Below are 22,607 nucleotides of genomic sequence, written 5' to 3' on the forward strand. Positions count from 1 at the left end.
AATATAGACAGAAAGAAACTAAATTTCTAGAACATCGAACTATTTCGCTATCCTTTTTCTAATTTCTAATTTTATGAACAATACAAACTTTATTGAAAAACTTAAATAAATACCTCTTTAACTACAACTTTAAGCTTTGATTCAATCGAGCTCTTTTCTTCAACAACAATCTTAATAAACATTTTTAAGTCGTCTATTTCTTCATTGAGTTTGCTTGATTTAAAGTTTGAATCTTTTAACTTATAATTCAGAATGTCAGCTTGTGTCTGATATTTTTTTTTTTGAAATTAAGTGAAGATGTTGTTTTTTTATATATTCATATCAAAGCGGAAGAACTTAAGAATATAATAATCATCAAAGTTTAAAAACATTACTGTGTTTTAACAACTAAACTAAAACTAATGTTTAAGTAGATATTTTTAGTACTCTTTTATAAAACAAAACTATTTAAAAAGCCAAACTAAGACTTTTTTCTAAGGAAATGTGGCGTCTAAAATAATTTGTAAGAGAAGTTTCCTAATGATCTTAATATTTAAATCAACAGCTTTTAGTTTCGAACCTTTTCATCCTCCAAAACCGTTACTAATGCAAAAAGTTTTTGCTGCAAATTTTATTTTACGGTTTTTGTCACCTGATTATCTTCAACCAACCTTTGCTTATCATTATCGGTGGTCATAATCATATTATTAAGTTGATCTACTTCACCTTTGAAAATATTAGTTTATAAACAAAAAACTTCAAGTAGAAGTTTAAATAATTCAATTTCATTCTAATTAATAGTATATACAAGGCACGTAGCTCGGAAATAAATTCGTAAATTTGCTTTTAGCTTAAAAAGACTCTGCTTTTTTAACTTATAGTATTCATTATACTTAGTTATGCACTTCTGAGAGATAATTTTGACATATATGTACTCTTTGAAACTTTTAGTGTCGTAAAAACTAAACTAGTTAAAAACATCTAAATTGTTTACATTAAGCGCATTAAAGATTTAATTTGTCACAAAGCTGCGTTGCAAAATTGACTCTAATGGAAGCTGTAACTTTTTCTTCAAAACTCAAAATCATACAATTTTATGTTACAAAAATTTGCATAATTTAATTTATCTATTGACTACTTTAAATGTTTGATTTAAAAAAAAAATTAATGTTTTTGATTTAAATTGTGATTTTCTTATACTTATTTTAAATGAAACTTTTATGGTTTTACACAAGTGGCAACACATAAAGAGTAACATGGGGTGTGGAGTAAAACGAATTACCTTGTATACAGTTATCACTCGTACTTCAACATTCCATTTTCGAATTATTTACATAATTGCAGATTTTCATATTAAACTCAATAACATTAGAGGTAGTTTAAATTGCTGTGTTCCCTCCAGAACGTTATTAAGCGTCATTTCAGATGTTTAATTTTTTCAATATTCGTAATTTTTTGAGCTAGCTACATCCTTGGTATATATTATTAAAGAAATAACATAAAAATAAAAAACAAAAAAAAATTGTAAATATTTATTCTGTAATCCTTAATTGATATTAAACATTTCAATAGTAGTTTCTGGATTAAAAACATTGCAATTTAGAATAACCCATAGTGCTGATTATATCGATTCGAACATCAGACTACAAGCTTTCGGTAGATAGAGACTGGTTTCGTCCTGATTAGGACTCATCAGTCAGTTCTCAATCTACCGAAAGCTAATAGTCTGATGAACGAGTTAGTATGATCAACCCTTTGCTTTAACTTGAGCTTGTGTCCAGGCATACCAAAGTCTAGGCTTCTGCTCTGCAGACTTTCGCCGATGTTTATGTTCAAAGTAGATTAAATTATTTTTACAAGAACAACAAAAAGCAAAATGATCTGAACTATTGTAATTAAAATATGTAAACAAAAACTTTATTTACTTTTCAACGTATTGTAATTTGATGCCACAGCTTTGAGATTTTTCTCCGACTTCTTCAACTTATCTGAAGTTATTTCTATTTCCTCTTTTACCAAGTTGGTTTTAACCTTGAGACCATCAAGTTGTTTTATCATCAATCTAATTTCATTTCTGATTTATCTTCACTTTCTTTTTGTTGTACTTATAAATGTTTATAGCAGTTGTTTTAGTCATTTAAATTTAGTATCTAAAGTTTATCTTTTTCCATTTTAAAAATATCCATCCGTAAGAGTCTTCTTTTCAGATGTATTGTTTTAAATATTTTATAACTATGAATTAAAATTATCATTCAGTAACCCTTAAACAAAAAATATTTCATAAAAATTTAGAAACGTGCAAAATAATAAATTTCCGAACTCATATTTTTTTTTTAACAAGCAAATTTTTTTTTTACCTTTTTAACCAATAAGCCATTTAGTCGCATTAAATTATTTATTTTTTTGTATAAATCTTTAGTTTCCATGCCATGATTTCTGTAGAAAATGTAAGTCGTTTTGTATTCAACTAACTTTAATTAATTAACTTAGAAAATATTGGTATATATCATCCTTGTACTGAACTAAAACAACTTCATAAAGTGTTTAAGTTTTATAACTTATTTGTCAGCTTTGAGAAGTTAACTGTGTGGTATAGGTATATTTTCACATACTTAGAAAAAATAGTTTATCAAAGGCGTGTTATAGTTCTGAAAGTTTAGATTCATAAAATAGGAAGGTGTTTACCTTTTTAAATCCTTAAATTCTTCAGAGATTTTTAAACCTTGTCAATAGCCTGTGAATTAATTATCATGTAACACTGGAAGTTCATATTTTAAAATGTTTCCCTAAAAGTACATTTTAAAATTACTTTTTATAGTAGTAGCAAAAATTAGCTTGTCAATACTTTAAAATTAGTTAGGTTTTAAGTCTTATTAAATAGTCCGATTTATATGTTTTACCACGCTACATTTTATTTTAGTGTTAAAGTTTCCTTCATATTTTTATAAAATCATTTATTTTTCAAAATAGTTAAACATTCAAAAATATTCTAGAAATATGTAAAGCTTTCAAGTAAATATATTTAATTTCATAATTCTTTTATGACTTTGTTTAGTAGATTATTTTTGTTATTGTTTAATTTTTATGACTATTATTTGATAGATTATAACAGCTCTTGATAAAACAACTTAATCTAAGCTTTACTTATTTAAGTTATATTTCAAACAAACTCCTACTTAACTAAAACTTATTTGTTTTTGTACTATTATAATTGAATTCTATGTTATAGATAGTGATGTACCGGACTAGCTATCCGGGTCCGGCCGGATATTGCCATTTTTGTCTGATATCCGGATCCGGCCGGATTCTAATTTGAAAAAAAAGTCTGGATCCGATTCCGGCCGGATTCTAACTTGAAAAAAATGTCCGGATCCGGGTCAGGGCGGATCTCTGTTAGGATCCGGCCGGACCCGGATCTAGTTAGTAAAAAAGAGCATACTGAAAAGTATTTTTTCAAAAACAAGTTCTGTGTAAATTAATAAGAGTCATTTTCGTAAGTTAAAATTAAACACCTACCGTGATTGGCTCATTTTGTACACGTGACTAATTTACATTTGTTTACATTTAAAATATGAAATAAACATTTCAGAAATGCAACTCTTTACATATGTTGTAAAATTGAAAACTTTGGAATGAATACTTGCATTATTTATTGTTTAAAGTTGAGCTCAGAGAATCTTTAGAGTTAATACGGTTGAATGTACGAGCCAATGAGAATCATATAACGAAATGTTTCAAACTAAATACTGATGCAACAAAACATCAGAACATGACAGGCAGTTTATATGTAAGAGTTAGTTAGTTTGGTGTGTAGCTTGAAGCAACAAAATATCTTGAACTTTTTTGTGAATGCTTATTGTAAGTAGTGTTTTGTTTTAAAAGTGAACATTTCAACTGGTGTTTAATTGTTTAAATATTTAAGCCAGGTTTATAGTTTAATAGCTTATTATAAATTTTACAGTTTCTTGTTTACTTAAAGTTTTATTTAACTTTTAGTTTATTGTTTTAAGTCTTTTGATATAGATTTAAATAGCTTCGAGTTTTTACAGTGTTACCAAAGTAATTAATAGTTTTGTATATGCTAGTCTTTCTTGTTGTGTTTTATATAAAAGATTCATCACTCAAAACTGTCGTGTCTGTTTATAGAAAGTAGTCTCAGTTAGAATTTAGTATATGTTAGATATTAATTAAATAAGGTAGAATTTAATTATGATGGGTAGTACTAATAAGTTAATTGTATCTCAGTCAGTCCACAACTTTACTACCAAATTGTCAACCTTTGAAGCTGTTCTACTGATTATTAGATTAAAGTATTTTTTTAGTTTTTAAAAACCTCATTCTGACTCAGGCTTGTTTATACTCACTCTAGCTAGTTTTATTGACTTAAACAGCGGCTACCCTGCTAGTTTGAATTTTTTTTGGAATTTTAGAAAATCTTGCACTGCCTCAGGCTAGTTTAGTTTTTTATAAAAACTCAAGCTAGTTTTCTTTTAGATTTTGAATGAGTTTGAGCTGATGTCAATATATTGTAATTTTCTAGTGTATTTCGTTCAAGAACTTGATTTCAGATTTTTAATTGTAAATAACACCTAAATTTGTAAACCTTGTGGCTAGCTGTTCTACTTATTATTAGATTAAAGTTCTTTTTTTCAGTTTTTAAATACCTCATTCTGACTCAGGCTAGTTTATTCTAGTGATATACCGGACTCACTATCCGGGTCCGGCCGGATATTGCCATTTTTGTCGGATATCCGGATTCGGCCGGATTCAAATTTGAAAAAAAAGTCCGGATCCGGTTCCGGCCGGACTCTAATTTGAAAAAAAAGTCCGGGTCCGGTTCCGGCCGGACTCTAATTTGAAAAAAAAGTCCGGATCCGGTTCCGGCCGGATTCTAATTTGATAAAAAAGTCCGGGTCCGGTACATCACTAGTTATAGATTACTTTTAAATAAGTTTTTGATTGGACAACTAAACTAAAACATTAGAATTTCATAAATTAAATCATAATTACAGTTTAACTTCAATGTTTTTTTTGTTATTTTACTCAGTTAGTTAGTCTTTGAGTCTCTTGTTTTGTTTGTGAATTTGTTTTAATCTTATTCTAACAATTTAAAATTCTTTCTATTATTTGACTTGCAACTAAACATCCTACTGGATGAAAAACTGTATTATTTTAAAATGATGTTGTAAAACTTGACACTTAAAATAAAAATCAGAAAAATTCAAATCAATAAAATCTTTTGTACTAAGATTCAAGATTAACTATTTTTATACATAATAAATCTAGTTATGAAATGACTTGTACTATTTTTAGCTTTTCATTATCAAAAATTTATGTTAATGTATAGAATTCTTTTTTTTTATGGTCTGTTGGCAAACTTATTGTGTTTAGTTTATACATTTGCTATATATCATTTTAGGATATTGACTAGTTTTTTTGAAGAAATACAATCAGGTCGATTAACTTATTTGATCCTTGGTAAATCTAGTATAGTTTTAATTTAAGTAAATTTATTCACTTTTACACAAAACAGGTATGTTATTCAATAATTTTATTGTAACATAGAATAACAAAAATTGGAATATTAACTGTTAAATTGTATTTGAATTTTATACAGATGTCAACATTAAAGGTGCTACATAAAATAGATCCACTGCAAAATAATTTTTAGATTGTTTTCGTGATCCTAATTTAAAAAAGATTGTTGATTTTTTGTATAGAATCTAAACTTGAAACGTTAGTATTTTATAACATATAAATACTTATAAACTAAAATATGAAACTTTCTCAAGAAAAAATGTTTATAGCCATTTTACGCTAGTTTACCAGTAAGAAATAAATTTAAGTGCAGTAAGATTTGTATGCTTTCATTACTTCTTATCTAAAGTACTAAAATATTTGTGTAACTTTCAAGATCAAACATGTTTTAGAATAAAAATATAAAAAAAATTATGAAAATAAAAGAAGTTAAAAACAAATAAATGTTCGTACATCACACTAAATAAAAGTTTTATGTTCTTTAATTACAACTTAATAAACATTAAATTTTAAGTGGTAAACCTTATCTTTGGCTGAATATTAAAATTAAGCAGCTTTAAAAAAAAAAGTTGATTTAAAAAAACTTAAATTGATTGGAGAAAGAATATTTTATATATTTTTTTTAATTTTATTATTTCGTCTATAAAACTTACTACATACTTTATAAAGTTTGCTAAATATAGTTTATTTTATGTACTAAAAACTATTAAAAAAAAAACACAAGATATTTAATATTAAATAGTTTCTTATTAAACAATTTTTTTAAACGGTTGTTTCAAATTGAACTTTTTTAAAACATTCCTTGAAGTTTAACAAAATCTATAAAAAAAAATCTTAAAAACTTGTGGCTACAAATTTGACAGGTTTTGTGGTTACCAAACCATCCTTCTATGCAAACTTGACAGAAAGTGTGTTGACCATCACAATCGAGACGCATTATATTTCTACCAATTTCAATGTCTCCCATGCATATCACACACTGATCACCAACAAATGACTCATCAGCTGTGAATTGTTCAAAATTCTGAACATTAACTTCTTCTACAATATTGACAAAATTCTGAAACTTTTTGTTATAGTTGTAATTGAAACTTTTTAAGTTTTCTAGTTAACACTTTAGGCTTACGTTTTACTTTTCCACCGCATGCTTCAAGTTCCCTCGATGTGTTTCGATTTCCATTTCAATTAAACTCTTTTATTTAAAGCGCTGTAAACATCTGCTAATAACCTTATTTTCTATTTTTTTTCCTGCTTACCTGGTACAGGTTGTCAAGTTCTACTTTCAATGTTGTGTTGATTTCCTAATATTGATTATAAAACTATTATAAACTTTGTTTTATAAAACTTTATACAAAAATGGTTCTCTAAAATTCAACTTTTTTAATGCATAAAAAAAAACTATTATATTGCAAAATCAACTAAAATTTGTTTAATAAAAAAAACATCGTAACGTTATTATTTTGCTTTTATTTAAAAAACCACCTAATCATATACGATTTTAACCAATATAGTGAGTTTTGAGAGTTTTTTGAGCAGAATAATCCGCTTATTCTTTAAAGTATTATAACAGTTGTTGTATAAACAATATCTGCAATTTAAAAAGTAAATTTTATACAATATGAAACTTATATTTGATTGAAGAAGAAAAAACTAGTCTGAGTTTTCTAAAACTGCAAATAAAAATACATTGATACCTTTTTTACGATGAATTTTTAATGATAAATGTTGAATTTTGAAGATGTAAACAATTAAGAGGGTTACTTTGGCTCGAATAGTTTTTTTTGCAATTAAAAAAATGTTCAATCTTTTGATCAAATTATTTTCCTTGTCATTAATTCTAACTAAGATATTATTTTTTGTTCAAAAGAACGCTCCTTTGCCTTCGTTAGAAGAAAGTCAATTGGATTGGGGTATGAATTTACTACTTTGGCCTCTTTTTTTATTTTTATTTTTTTACTTATTTTAGCTTTTCTCCGAAAGAAATATATTTTTATTCAACTTACTTATCAAACTTTTATGATCATTTTTTTTCCTCCGAATTTTGCAAAGTTCTCGTATTTTACGAAGAGAATGGCTAATCATAACAGTACTGATGACGCAGAGAAATACTGGGTGCTTCGCGAACTTTGGTCTCATAATGACATGTCAGTCTATATCCTGTGCACTGAACCTAGAGACAAGAATTTAAAAATCTTGCGTTTTTACTTAAAGGATAAGGATGATAACTTACCACGGCCTTTGCTTCAAAAAATCAAATTCAAAATATCAGTGGCTGTGACTTAAATAATGAGGTCTCAAAATGGTTCTTTGACCTGGAAAATAAAGAAATAGTACATAAGTTTCTTTTTATGCAATTGATTCTACTTAAAACATAGAGGGTCTAGTAGTCTGTCACTTGGCTTACAAGAGTTTAAAAGATGTTTCATGGATGTCTGTAACGCAGACTTGAGATCTCAAGGGATGCTTCAAGATAATCCAGATATTTTAACAGTCCAAAACGTCTTGATTGACTCGTCAAGGCGGTGTCAAGCGAATATCAGGCTTAATTGACGAAAAAACTTGTAGAGTGCTGAATTTTTTTTTTTGAAAACGTTGTTTGTGATGCAGTCACTTATGCTGAGAATGCTAATCGTAAGAAAGTCACTTCTTTCGATGTTTTATACCTATCAAACAATCATGTCAGGATGTGGAAAGGGAGCAAAGGTTAAATAAAAGTCAAAAAATGTTCATCACGCGCTGAACTTCAATTTCAAGTCGGCCGCATTCAACGTCTACAGAGAAAAGGAAACTACAGCGAACGTGTTGGTGCCGGAGTACCTGTCTATTTAGTTGCAGTATTGGAAAACTTAAGCGCATAAATGCTCGAGTTGGCTGGAAATTCAGCCCGTGATAACAAGGGTCTTGTATCATTCACCGTCACCTTCAACTTGCCATCCGCAACGACGAAGAGTTTAACAATTTTAAAATAGAGGAATTCTTTTAGAAGGACTTTTTTATATTTGTTGTAATAACGTTTTGTATTTGTTTATGTAAAAATATATTGAGAATAAAGTTTTCAATATTTAAACTTTAAGTTCATCTTTTAGTAAAAAAAAAGGTAAAAACCTCTCCAATGGTCTTTAGTTAGAGGATTTAAGGAGGGAAAATGTAACAAATTGTCCGTTATTTTTTTATTTTAATTTTTACATCACTAATTTGTTATTTGGCATAAAGAGTATTTATGTTTGCTTTGGTTTGTGTTATCAGTTGTTATTAATTGAGTTACTATATGTTATATATTGCTTTTGGTTTATAAAAAACACTTGATCACAGATTGTTAGAATTTGGTATATAACTTTGGCAGAAATAACTATTAAAAATTTGTAATAAAAGTTGTTATAAGTCTTTCAGAGAGTTATAGAGTTAAATGCTCAAAACGTATTGCTAAAAAAAGAAGCAAAGCTCATACCCCTGAAAACAACAACCTTAACCAGGCTGGTTTTGTTACAATACCACATTTTTAGATTGACATAGTTTTGTTTATCTTAAGATATAAGACAGACCACACATAATGATTTTTATAAATGTCATATTGAGGATTCTTTTTGAAAGTTTAAAACCTGTCCTGTTTGACATAAAAGAACAGGAATTTCAAACAAATAGATACTTTTATTTTAAGCCGATCGATATCGCCTCTAATAATTAATCTTATTAATGAATAACTAGTAAAAATAAAATAATTAAACTTTTGACGGTCATCGAAAAAAATTACTCGATCTTTTAATAAGTTTTGCTTGGATTTAGACAACTTACCCCAAGGTCTAACCCAACTTTTTTTCAAGTAGGCCATATAAGTGGAAAAAAGCTAAATTAGGCAAAAATAATATGAGTGAGTTACTAAAATAGGCTCAAAAATTTTCAAAGAAAATCTATAAAAAAAAGGTAACCAAAAAGGTTAATTATTAAAATTAATTTTAACATCCCTGGTATAAACAATTATTTTTTATTTAAAATAAAGACTGTTTTTATTAGGTTTTTTAACATTTAAACTTTATAAATATTTAAACAACAAATATTTTCTGAATTAGTTTAAAGCATAATCAACTTGTAAACTCAAAATGTTTTACAAATTTTATAACTCAAGTTATCAAAATACTTAACTTAGTAAAATGAATGAGCTACTGATTTTATAAAAAAAAAGTAAAAATATAGACACAATAAAATAAAATAATATTTATTCATCCATAAGTTTAAATCATTATTTATCAAACTCACCATTTGATATCAGTTTATTTACTGCTGAATATCAATTAGATAGTTGAGTTAGTTAAATTAAGATTGCGAAAAAATCTATAGATATAGAGCAACTATTTTTCGAAATTCTGTCCAGGGAGCGCTTATAAAAATGACTCCAAGAAACCATGACTAACCTTTTTACAACCTCTACTTATAACATAAATATTAATCTAAGAAATGTATATTAGCTAATGGTTAATTTTAACTAGATTTATATATTTTGTTTATAATTACCAAAGACCTAAAATAATTTCAAAATTCAAGTTATGTACTACTTAATAGTTAAGAAAACTTGATAGTTCTACTAAACAAATACTCTCTTGATTTAGACAACCCTCTTAGAATTCTCTAAAAACTAAAAAATGGGTTTGTATAAACTAATATTTGTGCTTGATTTTTTTATAGTTTCTGTTGCTGTTAAATTCGTAGTACCTCGGTTTAAAAAAATAACTAACCATTTAAAATAATTCTAATACATTTTAAAGAGAAACCATTTTCAACAAACACTTTACCATATATGTGAGTATAAGTATGTTTCTTAAAGTATCAGCAGAAAAAAAACAGCGAAGTTATAAGTTTTAGAATATTTAATATAGAAAACTATAAATTAAAGTATCGAATGAAAAACTACTTGCTTTTTTATTTTTGTCGGCCAGTACTTTAGTTATAGCAATTTTAATTTTGTTCGTTATTCGAACTTAAACAGCTTTAGTTTAAAATAGGGTTAATTAACTTCAAACTCATTATTTTTTAAATTTTTTTGCAGAATATTTTTCAATTTATTTTAGAAAGTGTTCTTTCGCCATTAGCTTTCAAAATTTTATTTAAACATGATGAGAATTTTGTAATAACAAACAATGATATAACTATTATAAAAAAAATTAAATCTTTTTAAAATAGTTTTACTTTGTTAACCAGAGCAACAAAAAATAAACCAATGAGAACATAATTAAAAATCATCAAGAGCTTTATTTAGTTAGTTACAAGTTGTATGATCAAAATATTGTTTATTACTATACAAAGTAAATAAGTACTGTATTGAGAACTTTTTAAACAATAATTTTAATTATAATTTTCTGACTGCATAAAATATATCTCAATTAGCATTATAAAAACAAAAGGCTTTTTATATTTGACTTCAGCTAAAACTTCAGACACAAACACTCTTATAGTTGTTATTTTTCATTTTTATAAAAAACCTATTTAAACTTAAAATTGAAGTATTTTAAGTTAACCACACATTTTATTAATAGTTCACTTTATAATTAGAAAGAAATGTGTAATATATTCTTTAAACTTTATAAAAAAAAACAATTCTAAACTTTCCAAAAACTAAGTTAATGTAATTTCTTAATGCTAATTTTCATAACTCTCTTCTTAATATGTTCTAGGACAAATGCTGTTTATCTATTAAGTTTTTTAAAGAATTAAACTTTTATAATAGTTTCTCAAGACTAGACCATTAAAATTTAATGTTTGAAATAATTAGCATTTTTTTTCCATACTCCTTTTATAAGGGAACCGCTCAGATTAAAACCGCAAACAATTCCCACCTAATCGAATCAGTGATCCGCTTACTATACAAGATTTAACGGTAATAAAAAAAAAAGTAAATAAAGAAAAAATATATTGAATTTGTACAGAGGTGGGAACTAATCGCAGTTGGTATATGTAAAGTACATTATCTTATGTCTACATTATTATAAGTTTTTGCCTTTGAACTGTTTATTATTGTGTATATTAGAAAGAACAAGGTTATTAAAGTTCTATTAATGCCGTTTATTTTGTTAGATAAAATGAAAATGTGTTCTTTACAACTAGAAATAGCCTTAGACTTCTATTATATACACTCAACGTAAGTTTACTTTGTGTGTAGCATATGTTTAAACTTAAGAAAAAAAAAGCTTTATACCTTTGCTATTTTAGTATATAGAGTAAAAAATATCGATTAGTAATGTTAAACTGCAAATAGTTTAAAACCAACTAACAAATATAGCAAATAATGGTAGTAATCAGTAACATTAAGAAAAGTTATGTTTTTTGTACTTTATACTGGAACGAACACATTTAAAATAGTTATGCTGGTTTATTAGGGCCTATAATAAATCATTAGGTTTTTCTAGTTTGTTAACTTATAAAAAAAAAAAATAATTTTTAAGTTTTTATTTTGTTTATACATTCTACTAAATTGACTTCCAAAACTCTTGCTCAAAATCAGTAGTTGTAATTATTTAAATTAACATCATTTATTTATTTAAAATTTGAACTCAACAGGTTATATTTTGAAAATGGATAATATAATATTATTTTATAAAACCACATTTTGACTATACCCATATATTTCTATTTTCGCATGTTTTAAAGTATGTTGAGGTTATTTTTATATTTTCTTTGAAATTTTTTTTATCGATTTATTGTTTTAAGTTTGTTTCTATAACCGAAATATTTATTATAATATCTAAACAACTGTAAAGCAAAAATTTCAAAAATTTATTAACACTATTCTTCGTTTGCAAGAAGCTTAAAACTATAGTCATTTTAACTAATAGATATGGCCTTAACCTTTTTAATATCTACCCTATTTTATTGCCCTTTGTAGCCAAAGGCGTACATAAGGTGGCTTTGTTGCCATTTTTACAAAACCCTGATGCAGTTTTATAGTTTATTTTTACTCATAGTAACGTTAAGATATACAGGAATTTATTTTTTGACATTCTTGTACTTTCCACGCCTTTTCAAAGAAACATTCTCGCGTTGCAACTGGTTTAGAAAAAAACTTTTTACGATTTTAAGTTAACAAAAATGTGTTTATAAATAATTTTATAGAGATGCTCCAGCAAAGTTTTAAACTATTGAATTAGAAGGCAAAAAATAAAAATGATTGTATGTATGATAAAAATAACACTATATTAAATTTACAAAAGCTAACTGGCCTAGTGATTAAAATTTATGTTTTAATTTTGATATATCCTATTAGGGAAGTATGCCTAGATTTAGCTGTTAATATAAAAAAAGTTTTCATAGTTGGGTGATATCGTCAGTTTATTAAGGCGATAAAAAATATGATAGGACAAAAAACGGAAAGATTTAATAAAAAGTCTGTTTTTAAAGATATATATTTAATAAAGGAAGGCATTTTATCTGACAACTTCTGTCAATGAAAAATTAAGGAAAATTGTATCTGAATCTACTAAATGAAATATAAGTTTTAAAAAAAAGTTACAAATTAAACTAAATTTGTTATAAGTTTAGAAAAATACTTTAAAATACTGTATTAAACAAAAATTAAATTATTGTTGAAATATTTTAAAAGCAATGTACTTCAAAAACTACAATTTGAAACGTATTTTTTTATTGTTGCAAAATGTATATTAGCCAAATTTATGCCTACAGAGAGGACAAGTTTTATGATCAGCAAACCATCCTTCAATACATTTCTTACAAAAATGATGTTGACCTTCGCAAGTGAGACGTCTCATTCTTTTACCAATATTTATGTTTTCCATACAAATACTACATTGATCATCAATATGTGATTCATCTGCTGTAAAAAGCTGAAAACTTCTGATTTTTCTTGTAGTGAGACCTTGTTGTTGAATTTCATTTTCCTCTTGTTGTAAATTAGGAAATATATTTCGAAGATGACCAAATGTTTCGTTAAACTTTTTTAAAAACTTGTTTCTAATTGTTTTCAGTTTGATTACAACTTGCAGTACAGTTTTACGTCTTTCTCTAATTAATTGTTGCTTATGAAACTGTTGAAAGATAGCCAGTTGTTTTGTCGTGTTTGTTGCAATGTTTTGCTTTTGTAAGTCTTCAAGGAGTTTAGCACTCTCAGTCAGTTCTGTGTCGTTAAGAGAAATATATTTTGCTAAACCTTGTTCCTTGTTGTTAAATTCAGTTTCAAAATAATTTTTTTTGATCTAAAGTCCATAGAAACTGGTCAAGATCAGAAATGTTTCTGATACCCTGAATTGAAGTTTGCCAAGTTGAAAACGTCCTTGTGAGATTATTTTCTAAATTTTCCAAACTTAGCTGGAAAAATTTATTGTACTTTTAAAATAAAAAAAAAAGAAAGAAATCCATTTATTAATTTATTAAGTTAATTAAGTTATATAAAATAATTCTTCTGCATTTGTATATATACATAATTCAGTATCATAATTCTAAGCTAATCATTAAAAAATATTATTTAAATTTAGTTATATTGCCGCATGTAAAAAGATTTTTTTCGCATAAAAAAGATTATTCTTATAATTATTATACTTTTTATTGACAGTATAAAAAAGGGCACACAAATTTTTTTGTCCTAGAACCTGATTTACGAGGAACTTCTGAGTAATCGACTCGCAGACCGCTTTGATACCTGTTAACGTCTTGTCCAAGACAATTGTAAATAATTTTAACTGTTTTTATTTATTCTATCTTTAAAAATAATTAGAATGTTTCATAGAAAAACCGTATTATAAGTTTTGTATAAGTTTTAATATGTACAGTATATGTTTTGTTTAGGCTGCTATAATATTGTAAAATATTAAACTTATTATACTAATTGAAATACTATATGGCCATATAAAATTAAGTTTAAGTACTTATAAATAATTAAAGCAAAACGATTAGCTTATATTTACAGTATACACGTATATTGAAAAAAAGTCATCAGTCTTAATAAAAAAACTAAACTTTCCTGAACTATATGTTTGCCTAATTGACTTTTTATTAGTCAATTATTCGAACCCAACTTAACATGTTTTATAAATTTGTTAGAAATAATTCTTAAATGAACAATATACTAAAACGTGCATAAAAAAAATATAAAGGAGTATCAAGGTTTACTTATAAAATATTTTAAATATTGAAATTACTATAGAACAGATTGTAAATTCTTATATGATACACTAACCTCACGTTCTTTATTTTGATTCAAAACTGAACTAGCTGTACTTGTTGATAAGCTTTCCAATGCTTAAGTTATTTACTTTTATAATTTATCTAAATAAAAGTTAAAGTAATTTAGTTTAGTTTTTTTTATATGGTTTGCAAATTTAAAATGATTTACAGTCGTTTTCAAATAAAGTGTAAAAACATTTCAATTATTTGTTTTTAACAAGCTAAATATAATAAACTTTGAGAACAATTTTTGCTATCTTTGTAAGTTTAGCTGTATGCTGACATATTTCATATTGGGTTTTAGTCTAAAAAAAATTTATTAGATATGATTATATGTATATTAAACAATAAATAACAATTAATAGCTTTTAGACTAAAAACATATTGCTATCAAAATCTCATATTATTCTTACTTAGTTTAAATTTAAATTCATCATAAAATCAAAGATATACTAAAAAGCCTACACTTGTTTACTTTACAAATTAACTAATGTTAATTTTATATACTTAATATAATATTATTCTATTGTTTAGTACAAATATTAACTGTTGTAAAGTTTTATTGCAATGTACAACCTCACTAAAGACCATAACTATGTTTAAACTTTATTAAGAACTAACTGATTCTTAAAAGTTATTTATACTAGTTAAAAAACTTAAACATGATCTTTGGTTGTAATATTTTATAATAAATACCATACCAAACTCTTCAATTAAAGAACTTCTAATTTTCGATAAGGTTAACATGTTATTCTGTTTGCAAATATATTTATGACAAGTGTTTCTGGGATAATGTATCTCTTCTAGGTTTTTAAAAGTACATGTTTAAATTATATATGATTAAATAAAATAACTGTCTTAAACAGTACAAGAGTTTAAAATAATAGTTAGATGCTTATTAAAAATTGTCTTATGATTAGAAAAGTTGTATAAAATAGAAAAAAAAACTAATTGTATACAACAGATTTATTTTACGATATCAAAATTTTATAAAATAGTTTTATATCAAAAAATATAAAAAAAATGTTAAAAATTTTAGGATTTTTCTAATTTTTTTTTTAAACGTCATCGTTTTCTTTTCTTTTTTGCTTTAATTGTCAAATTTAAAGTTTTGGGGCAATCCTCTTTTAGATAATTAACTATTGACTAAGAAAAGTTTAAAGTACAAGCCAGTGACAAACAATAAATAATACAGCTAATTTATGAGACAGTACTTTATGAAACCTACTATTAGTCAAAACTAATTGTTTTAACGAAAAAAGTTGAGTTTAAGCTTTAAAGAAATTATTAAAATAAAATAAAAATAATAAAAAGTAAAGCATTTATATTATTTTTAGTCTGTATTTGAAAACGTAAATTAATTGTGTTGGGTGTTAAAAGTTTAATTTTGAACAGTATATAACCAAATTTAAAATGCTGAATGTATAGGAATATGCTTTGAAACATCCATTCTTCAATTACAAATGGTTTTTCTAGCTTACAGTTACACTTGTACAAATACTACAAGAGAAGGAATTCAATTTTTATCAGAACAATTTTGTTTCAAATTTTAATAGCTAAGCTACTAGTAATTTTGAAGTATATTTTAAAAGCAACTTTAAAATTCTAGCTATTTAATGTTGAAAGCTCGGCTCGGCAATTATAGTAAAGTGAAAACTATTTAGTAAAAATAAACTGTTTCAGAGAAATATTTATCTTCTATCCGTTTTTATTGATTAGGGTAGCCACAGGTTTTTTAAAAAAATGTCAAGCTTTTGGTAAGAAAATGTTATCTAAAGTATTTGTTTTGGTTAAGTATAAGTTAAAAGTCGTTTTAAGTATAAATTTGCTATAAATGTACTGTAGTGATAATTTTACGTATGTTCATGAAATTTTTTTTTTTTTTAGTTACTTTTATCTTATGTAGAGTTTAGTTTAGTTTATTTTAGTTTAGTAAGCCCACTCTCAATTTAGCTTGAAATATTACCTGAAAATAAAAGGCTTAATCAGGGGATGTTTTTTCAAAATGAGTTTCATATTATTTGTATTGTTTATAATATTTTTTATAAATATGATTATATATCTTATAATTATTGTATTAAGACTTTTATTTAGTTGTTATTTACTGTTTTTTAAAAACCTTTAAAACATAAAACTTTTTGTTTTTTATAAAATTCAAATTAAATTAAGTTTATACTTTGTGACTATCTTAAACTTGTCATATTCCAATATTAATTTAATATCGCGTATTTAAATTTAAAAGACTTGCCATAGAACTTAGGTTTCTTAAAAACTGAAATTTAAATTTATGGCAGAAAAAATTGTAACTATAAAATTTGAAAATATCTTAAAATTTAGGTTTTAAACCATTCGAATATTTGTTTTTAGTATAAATAATTTTTTAAGATACTTTATCAATCTTTCAATATAACAGTAATACGTGCTACTTATTATAATTAAAATGTAATGGAATGTATACTCTCATCTTATAAAATTTTTAATTTTTAATGTTGAGCTTAACAAATGAATCGTGTAAAGTATACTTAATTTGTGTTATGCAATTTATTATATCATTTGTAATTAACAGTTCTTCTAGTAAGAGCTAAAAAAGTAGTTAAACAGACAATTTAACTTTATTTCAAAGCAATTTTTTTATTTTTCTAAATATATATTTAAAAACTTATAAAACTATGAAATTTGATGCGCTAGTCCTAGCTTTCTTAAAACTGTTTATAATAATTTTTTTTATCACCTTAGACTATGAGGTTTATAAATTTTAGCATAAATTATTTTTAACATGTGAAATTATTTGGAGATCTTCAAATTATAAAAAAAACAGTTTGTCACTTACATTTGTTTTTTATGAACATGAACCTATTTTGGATCTATTAACAATCTAGATTTTCTCCGATTAGAACTAGTAAAATTAAACTCAAATATTAAATTTAATTTATTTTAGTTTAGTAAGGCCACTCTCAATTTAGCTTGAAATATTACCTGAAAAGAAAAGGCTTAATCAGGGGATGTCTTTTCAAAATGAGTATCATATTATTTGTATTGTTTATAATATTTTTTAATAATATGATTATATATCTTATAGTTTCTGTATTAAGACTCTTATTTAGTTGTTATTTAATAGTTTTTGAAAACTTATTAAAACTAAATGCTTTTCGTTTTTTATAGAATTCATATCCAATTTAATTTATACTTTGTTACTATTTTAAACTTGTCATATTCCAATATTAATTTGATATGTCTTATTTAACTTTAAAAGACTTGCCATGAAACTTAGTTTTCTTAAAAACTGAAATTTAAAATACGAGACAAAAAAAAAACGAGATTTTGAGTGTTTGTAATCGAGTACCGACTTTAATGTTGAGATATGGTATATTTAAGAAATTATATAAGAATGAAAATAAATAAAAAATGTTAAAGATAGAACTAAGTTATTTTAACTTACAAAACTATCAGCAAATTGATATACACATTTTAATAGTATATTAGTAAAGATTTTGGTTTTTATAAACTCATAAGTCAACAGTTATGCATTATGACGTGATAATCAGTTTTATATGCACAATAATCAACCGGTTGTCGTGAGCCTGGCTAGCTCAGTCGGTAGAGCGTTGGACTTTTAATCCAACGGTCAGGTTTTCTTTTTTCTTTTAAAACATTGACTTAATTAATTAATATTCAAATCTCATTAACGTTTCTAAATAAACAAAATTGTTTGTTATATTTTAAATGCTCAATTTGATGTTATGCTTTAGTTAGCTCAATTTGTATTTAATTTATGATAATCAATAAAATTTTAATCATATTTATATGATTAAATGACACAAAAAAAGTACTTGTTAAAATGTAGATTTAAGTAGTATACATTTATTTGATAAATTAAGACATATTAGAATTGTTAATAGAAGTTTTTTTTTAAATATCATTATACATTGGAAATAACTTATAAAAAAAAATGAAATAATTACAAATTAAATCATTTAGCTGTAGTTACAAACTAATCAATTTCTTAAAAATGAAAACAATAACTGCTACTTAACTCCAATTAAATTTATTAAGCTGGCTTAATTTAACAAATTACTTTTTGTTACCCTTTTTTTCACAATAGTTACAGTATAAATTTTATAAGAACTAATCAATATGAATATCTAAAAAGAAAGTATTTTTAGTCTTGTAAAGTAACATTACAATTTTTTTTCAAATATTTAATCTTCAACATATCACACGAAATTTTTAATGGATTGTTTTAGAACAAAAAGTCTACTAGATTTTGTATTTTTTTTTTATTTTTATCAAATTAAATTTTAGCGCAATTAAATGTAAACACCGATAGAAATTTTTAGTATGTAAGTTTTAGAAATAAAAATATTAAATAACTTACAAAATTTATATGTATGTATATATAATTAGACAAAATATTATTAAAACTTTATCTTATACTAAATAATTCTACAAGAAAACGGGTTGTGAAACATCATTAATTTTAAACCAAACAAGAGTTTAATAAAATTAACTTAACCTTAAGACTTTACAGTTGTATGATAAACAGAGTTTTTATCAAGATGATTTTATCCTTATGGTATTGTTGCGTCATAATACGCTAGTCAGAAATATAATGCTGAGGAATGCGTTCCAAACGTGTGGCCGGTTAGCTCAGTTGGTTAGAGCGTCGTGCTAATAACGCGAATGTCGCGGGTTCGATCCCCGTACTGGCCACATATCTTCCTCGTTAGTATAGTGGTGAGTATTCCCGCCTGTCACGCGGGCGACCGGGGTTCGATCCCCCGACGGGGAGATTTTTGCATACTTAATTTATTGGAATCGGTATTGTTATCCATTTATTATTTAATAACATAATTATGAATTTATTCTTTCTAATCAAAATATATAATAACAAAAATTATAATAACATAAGATATATCAAATATTTATTTAATTTATCTAATATTTTTCTAACAAGTGTTAGTAGTCTAAAGAACATTTTCAAGTATATAAAGTAAATATTGAGTTATTAAACAAGTCTTCGTGGCGCAATCGGTTAGCGCGTTCGACTGTTAATCGAAAGGTTGGTGGTTCGAGCCCACCCGAGGACGTTCTTTTATTTGTTAATCATTAAAGAGTGTGCAAAGTTTTTACACTGAGCGTGTTTTTTCACTTTCACACTTTTACAATAGTTTTAAATTATTTTAAACATCCGATTCTTTAGATTGAGATTCTATCTTTTTATTTATACATAAGTATTTCTTATCTTTTATGATCTTCAAAAAGTTCGTTTTAAATTACTAGTTAACCTTCAATACAAACTCATTATCAAATAACTAATAATAAATTGGATATACAAAATAGTAGGGTGGCAAAAAATCCGGGAATTTGAGAACATAGGCAAAATAAACCTGGAGTTTGGTACAAAAAATGTAAGCAGAAACTTAAATTTTTAAAGTATAGTATTTAACAACTTTGATATTTTTAAAAAATTTGAATGTATCTTTTTTAGACTTAAAAAAATGTACAGAAGTTTTAGTAAGTAACCGATAAATTATTAGTTAAATTATTATTTTAATTAATTAAACTACTTTGTTACTTGCATTTACATTGTTTTGAATGTCATGTCTAGTTAGTCAACAAGAGCCTATTTCTGATTGGTCTAACTGAATAGAGTTTAGATTAAGAGAAAATTAAGAGCGAAACAAGAGCAAAGCTAAATAAAAATTTCTGATGCAATGTTTTATGCCTAATGTATTTTATATTGAATTTTGTAAATTTTAACATACAAGTTTGCCAAAGATCGAACTGAAAAAGTTTTTCCTGACTTTTCTAAATCAAACTCTTAGTAAAAAACTATAAAAAATACATAACCAAAGACGTATTATTCATATATATATATATCATAGGTATTTTTCAGAAAAACCGTATAAAACAGGTTTTCTTGTCAATAATTGGCTGATTTTGACTATCATATTTAAAAAACTATAATTTAAAAAATTTAAGGTTTTTCTTACATTTTTTGTACCAAATTCCAGGTTTATTTTGCCTATGTTCTCAAATTCCAGGATTTTTTGCCACCCTACTATTTTCTATATCCAATTTAATATTAGTAATTTGATAATGGGTTTGTATTGAAGGTTAACTAGTAATTTAAAACGAACTTTTTGAAGATCAAAAAAGATAAGAAATACTTATGTATAAAAAAAAAGATAGAATCTCAATCTAAAGAATCGGATGTTTAAAATAACTTAAAACTATTGTAAAAGTGTGAAAGTGAGAAAACACGCTCAGTGTAAAATTTTGCACACTCTTTAATGATTAACAAATAAAAGAACGTCCTCGGGTGGGCTCGAACCACCAACCTTTCGATTAACAGTCGAACGCGCTAACCGATTGCGCCACGAAGACTTGTTTAATAACTCAATATTTACTTTATATACTTGAAAATGTTCTTTAGACTACTAACACTTGTTAGAAAAATATTAGATAAATTGAAAAAATATTTGATATATCTTATGTTATTATAATTTTTGTTATTATATATTTTGATTAGAAAGAATAAATTCATAGTTTTGTTGTTAAATAATTAATGGATAACAATACCGATTCCAATAAATTAAGTATACAAAAATCTCCCCGTCGGGGAATCGAACCCCGGTCGCCCGCGTGACAGGCGGGAATACACACCACTATACTAACGAGGAAGATATGTGGCCAGTACGGGGATCGAACCCGCGACATTCGCGTTATTAGCACGACGCTCTAACCAACTGAGCTAACCGGCCACACGTTTGGAACGCATTCCTCAGCATTATATTTCTGACTAGCGTATTATGACGCAACAATACCATAAGGAATTATCTTGATAAAAACTCTGTTTATCATACAACTGTGAAGTCTTAAGGTTAAGTTAATTTTACTAAACTCTTGTTTTGGTTTAAAATTAATGATGTTTCACAACCCGTTTTCTCGTAGAATTATTTAGTATAAGATAAAGTTTTAATAACACTTTGTCTAATTATATATACATACATATAAATTTTGTAAGTTATTTAATATTTTTATTTCTAAAACTTAAAACTTACATACTAAAAATTTCTATGGGTGTTTACATTTAATTGCGCTTATATTTAATTTGATAAAAATTAAAAAAAATACAAAATCTAGTAGACTTTTTGTTCTAAAACAATCCATTAAAAATTTCGTGTGATATGTTGAAGATTAAATATTTGAAAAAAAATTGTGATGTTACTTTACAAGACTAAAAATACTTTCTTTTTAGATATTCATATTGATTAGTTCTTATAAAATTTATACTGTAACTATTGTGAAAAAAAGGGTAACAAAAAGTAAGGTGTTAAATTAAGCCAGCTTAATAAATTTAATTGGAGTTAAGTAGCAGTTATTGCTTTCATTTTTAAGAAATTGATTAGTTTGTAACTACAGCTAAATGATTTAATTTGTAATTATTTCATTTTTTTTTATAAGTTATTTCCAATGTATAATGATATTAAAAAAAAAAACTTCTATTAACAATTCTAATATGTCCTAAGTTATCAAATTAATGTATACTACTTAAATTTACATTTTAACAAGTACTTTCTTTGTGTCATTTAATCATACAAATATGGTTAAAATTTTGATTATCATAAATTAAATACAAATTGAGCTAACTAAAGCATAACATCAAATTGAGCATTTAAAATCTAACAAACAATTTTGTTTATTTAGAAACGTTTATGAGATTTGAATATTAATTAATTAAGTCAATGTTTTAAAAGAAAAAAGAAAACCTGACCGTTGGATTAAAAGTCCAACGCTCTACCGACTGAGCTAGCCAGGCTCACGACAACCGGTTGATTATTGTGCATATAAAACTGATTATCACGTCATAATGCATAACTGTTGACTTATGAGTTTATAAAAACCAAAATCTTTACTGATAT

The 22,607-nt window shown here is 25.5% G+C and overlaps 4 non-coding genes across 4 annotated transcripts; 2 read left to right on the plus strand and 2 right to left on the minus strand.

The window, feature by feature from the left end:
- Positions 1–19,318: 19,318 nt before the first annotated feature.
- Trnai-aau (transfer RNA isoleucine (anticodon AAU)) lies at positions 19,319–19,392 on the plus strand. Its single transcript has one exon. It is a non-coding gene; the product is annotated as a tRNA-Ile (tRNA).
- Positions 19,393–19,695: 303 nt separating this feature from the next.
- On the plus strand, positions 19,696–19,769 carry Trnan-guu (transfer RNA asparagine (anticodon GUU)). The gene has a single exon. It is a non-coding gene; the product is annotated as a tRNA-Asn (tRNA).
- Positions 19,770–20,995: 1,226 nt separating this feature from the next.
- Trnan-guu (transfer RNA asparagine (anticodon GUU)) lies at positions 20,996–21,069 on the minus strand. Its single transcript has one exon. It is a non-coding gene; the product is annotated as a tRNA-Asn (tRNA).
- A 303-nt stretch (positions 21,070–21,372) lies between these two features.
- Trnai-aau (transfer RNA isoleucine (anticodon AAU)) lies at positions 21,373–21,446 on the minus strand. Its single transcript has one exon. It is a non-coding gene; the product is annotated as a tRNA-Ile (tRNA).
- Between the last annotated feature and the right edge of the window lie 1,161 nt (positions 21,447–22,607).

Source organism: Thalia democratica, chromosome 7 (genome assembly GCF_965202585.1).
Source record: "Thalia democratica chromosome 7, ktThaDemo2.hap1.1, whole genome shotgun sequence".
NCBI lineage: Eukaryota > Metazoa > Chordata > Thaliacea > Salpida > Salpidae > Thalia > Thalia democratica.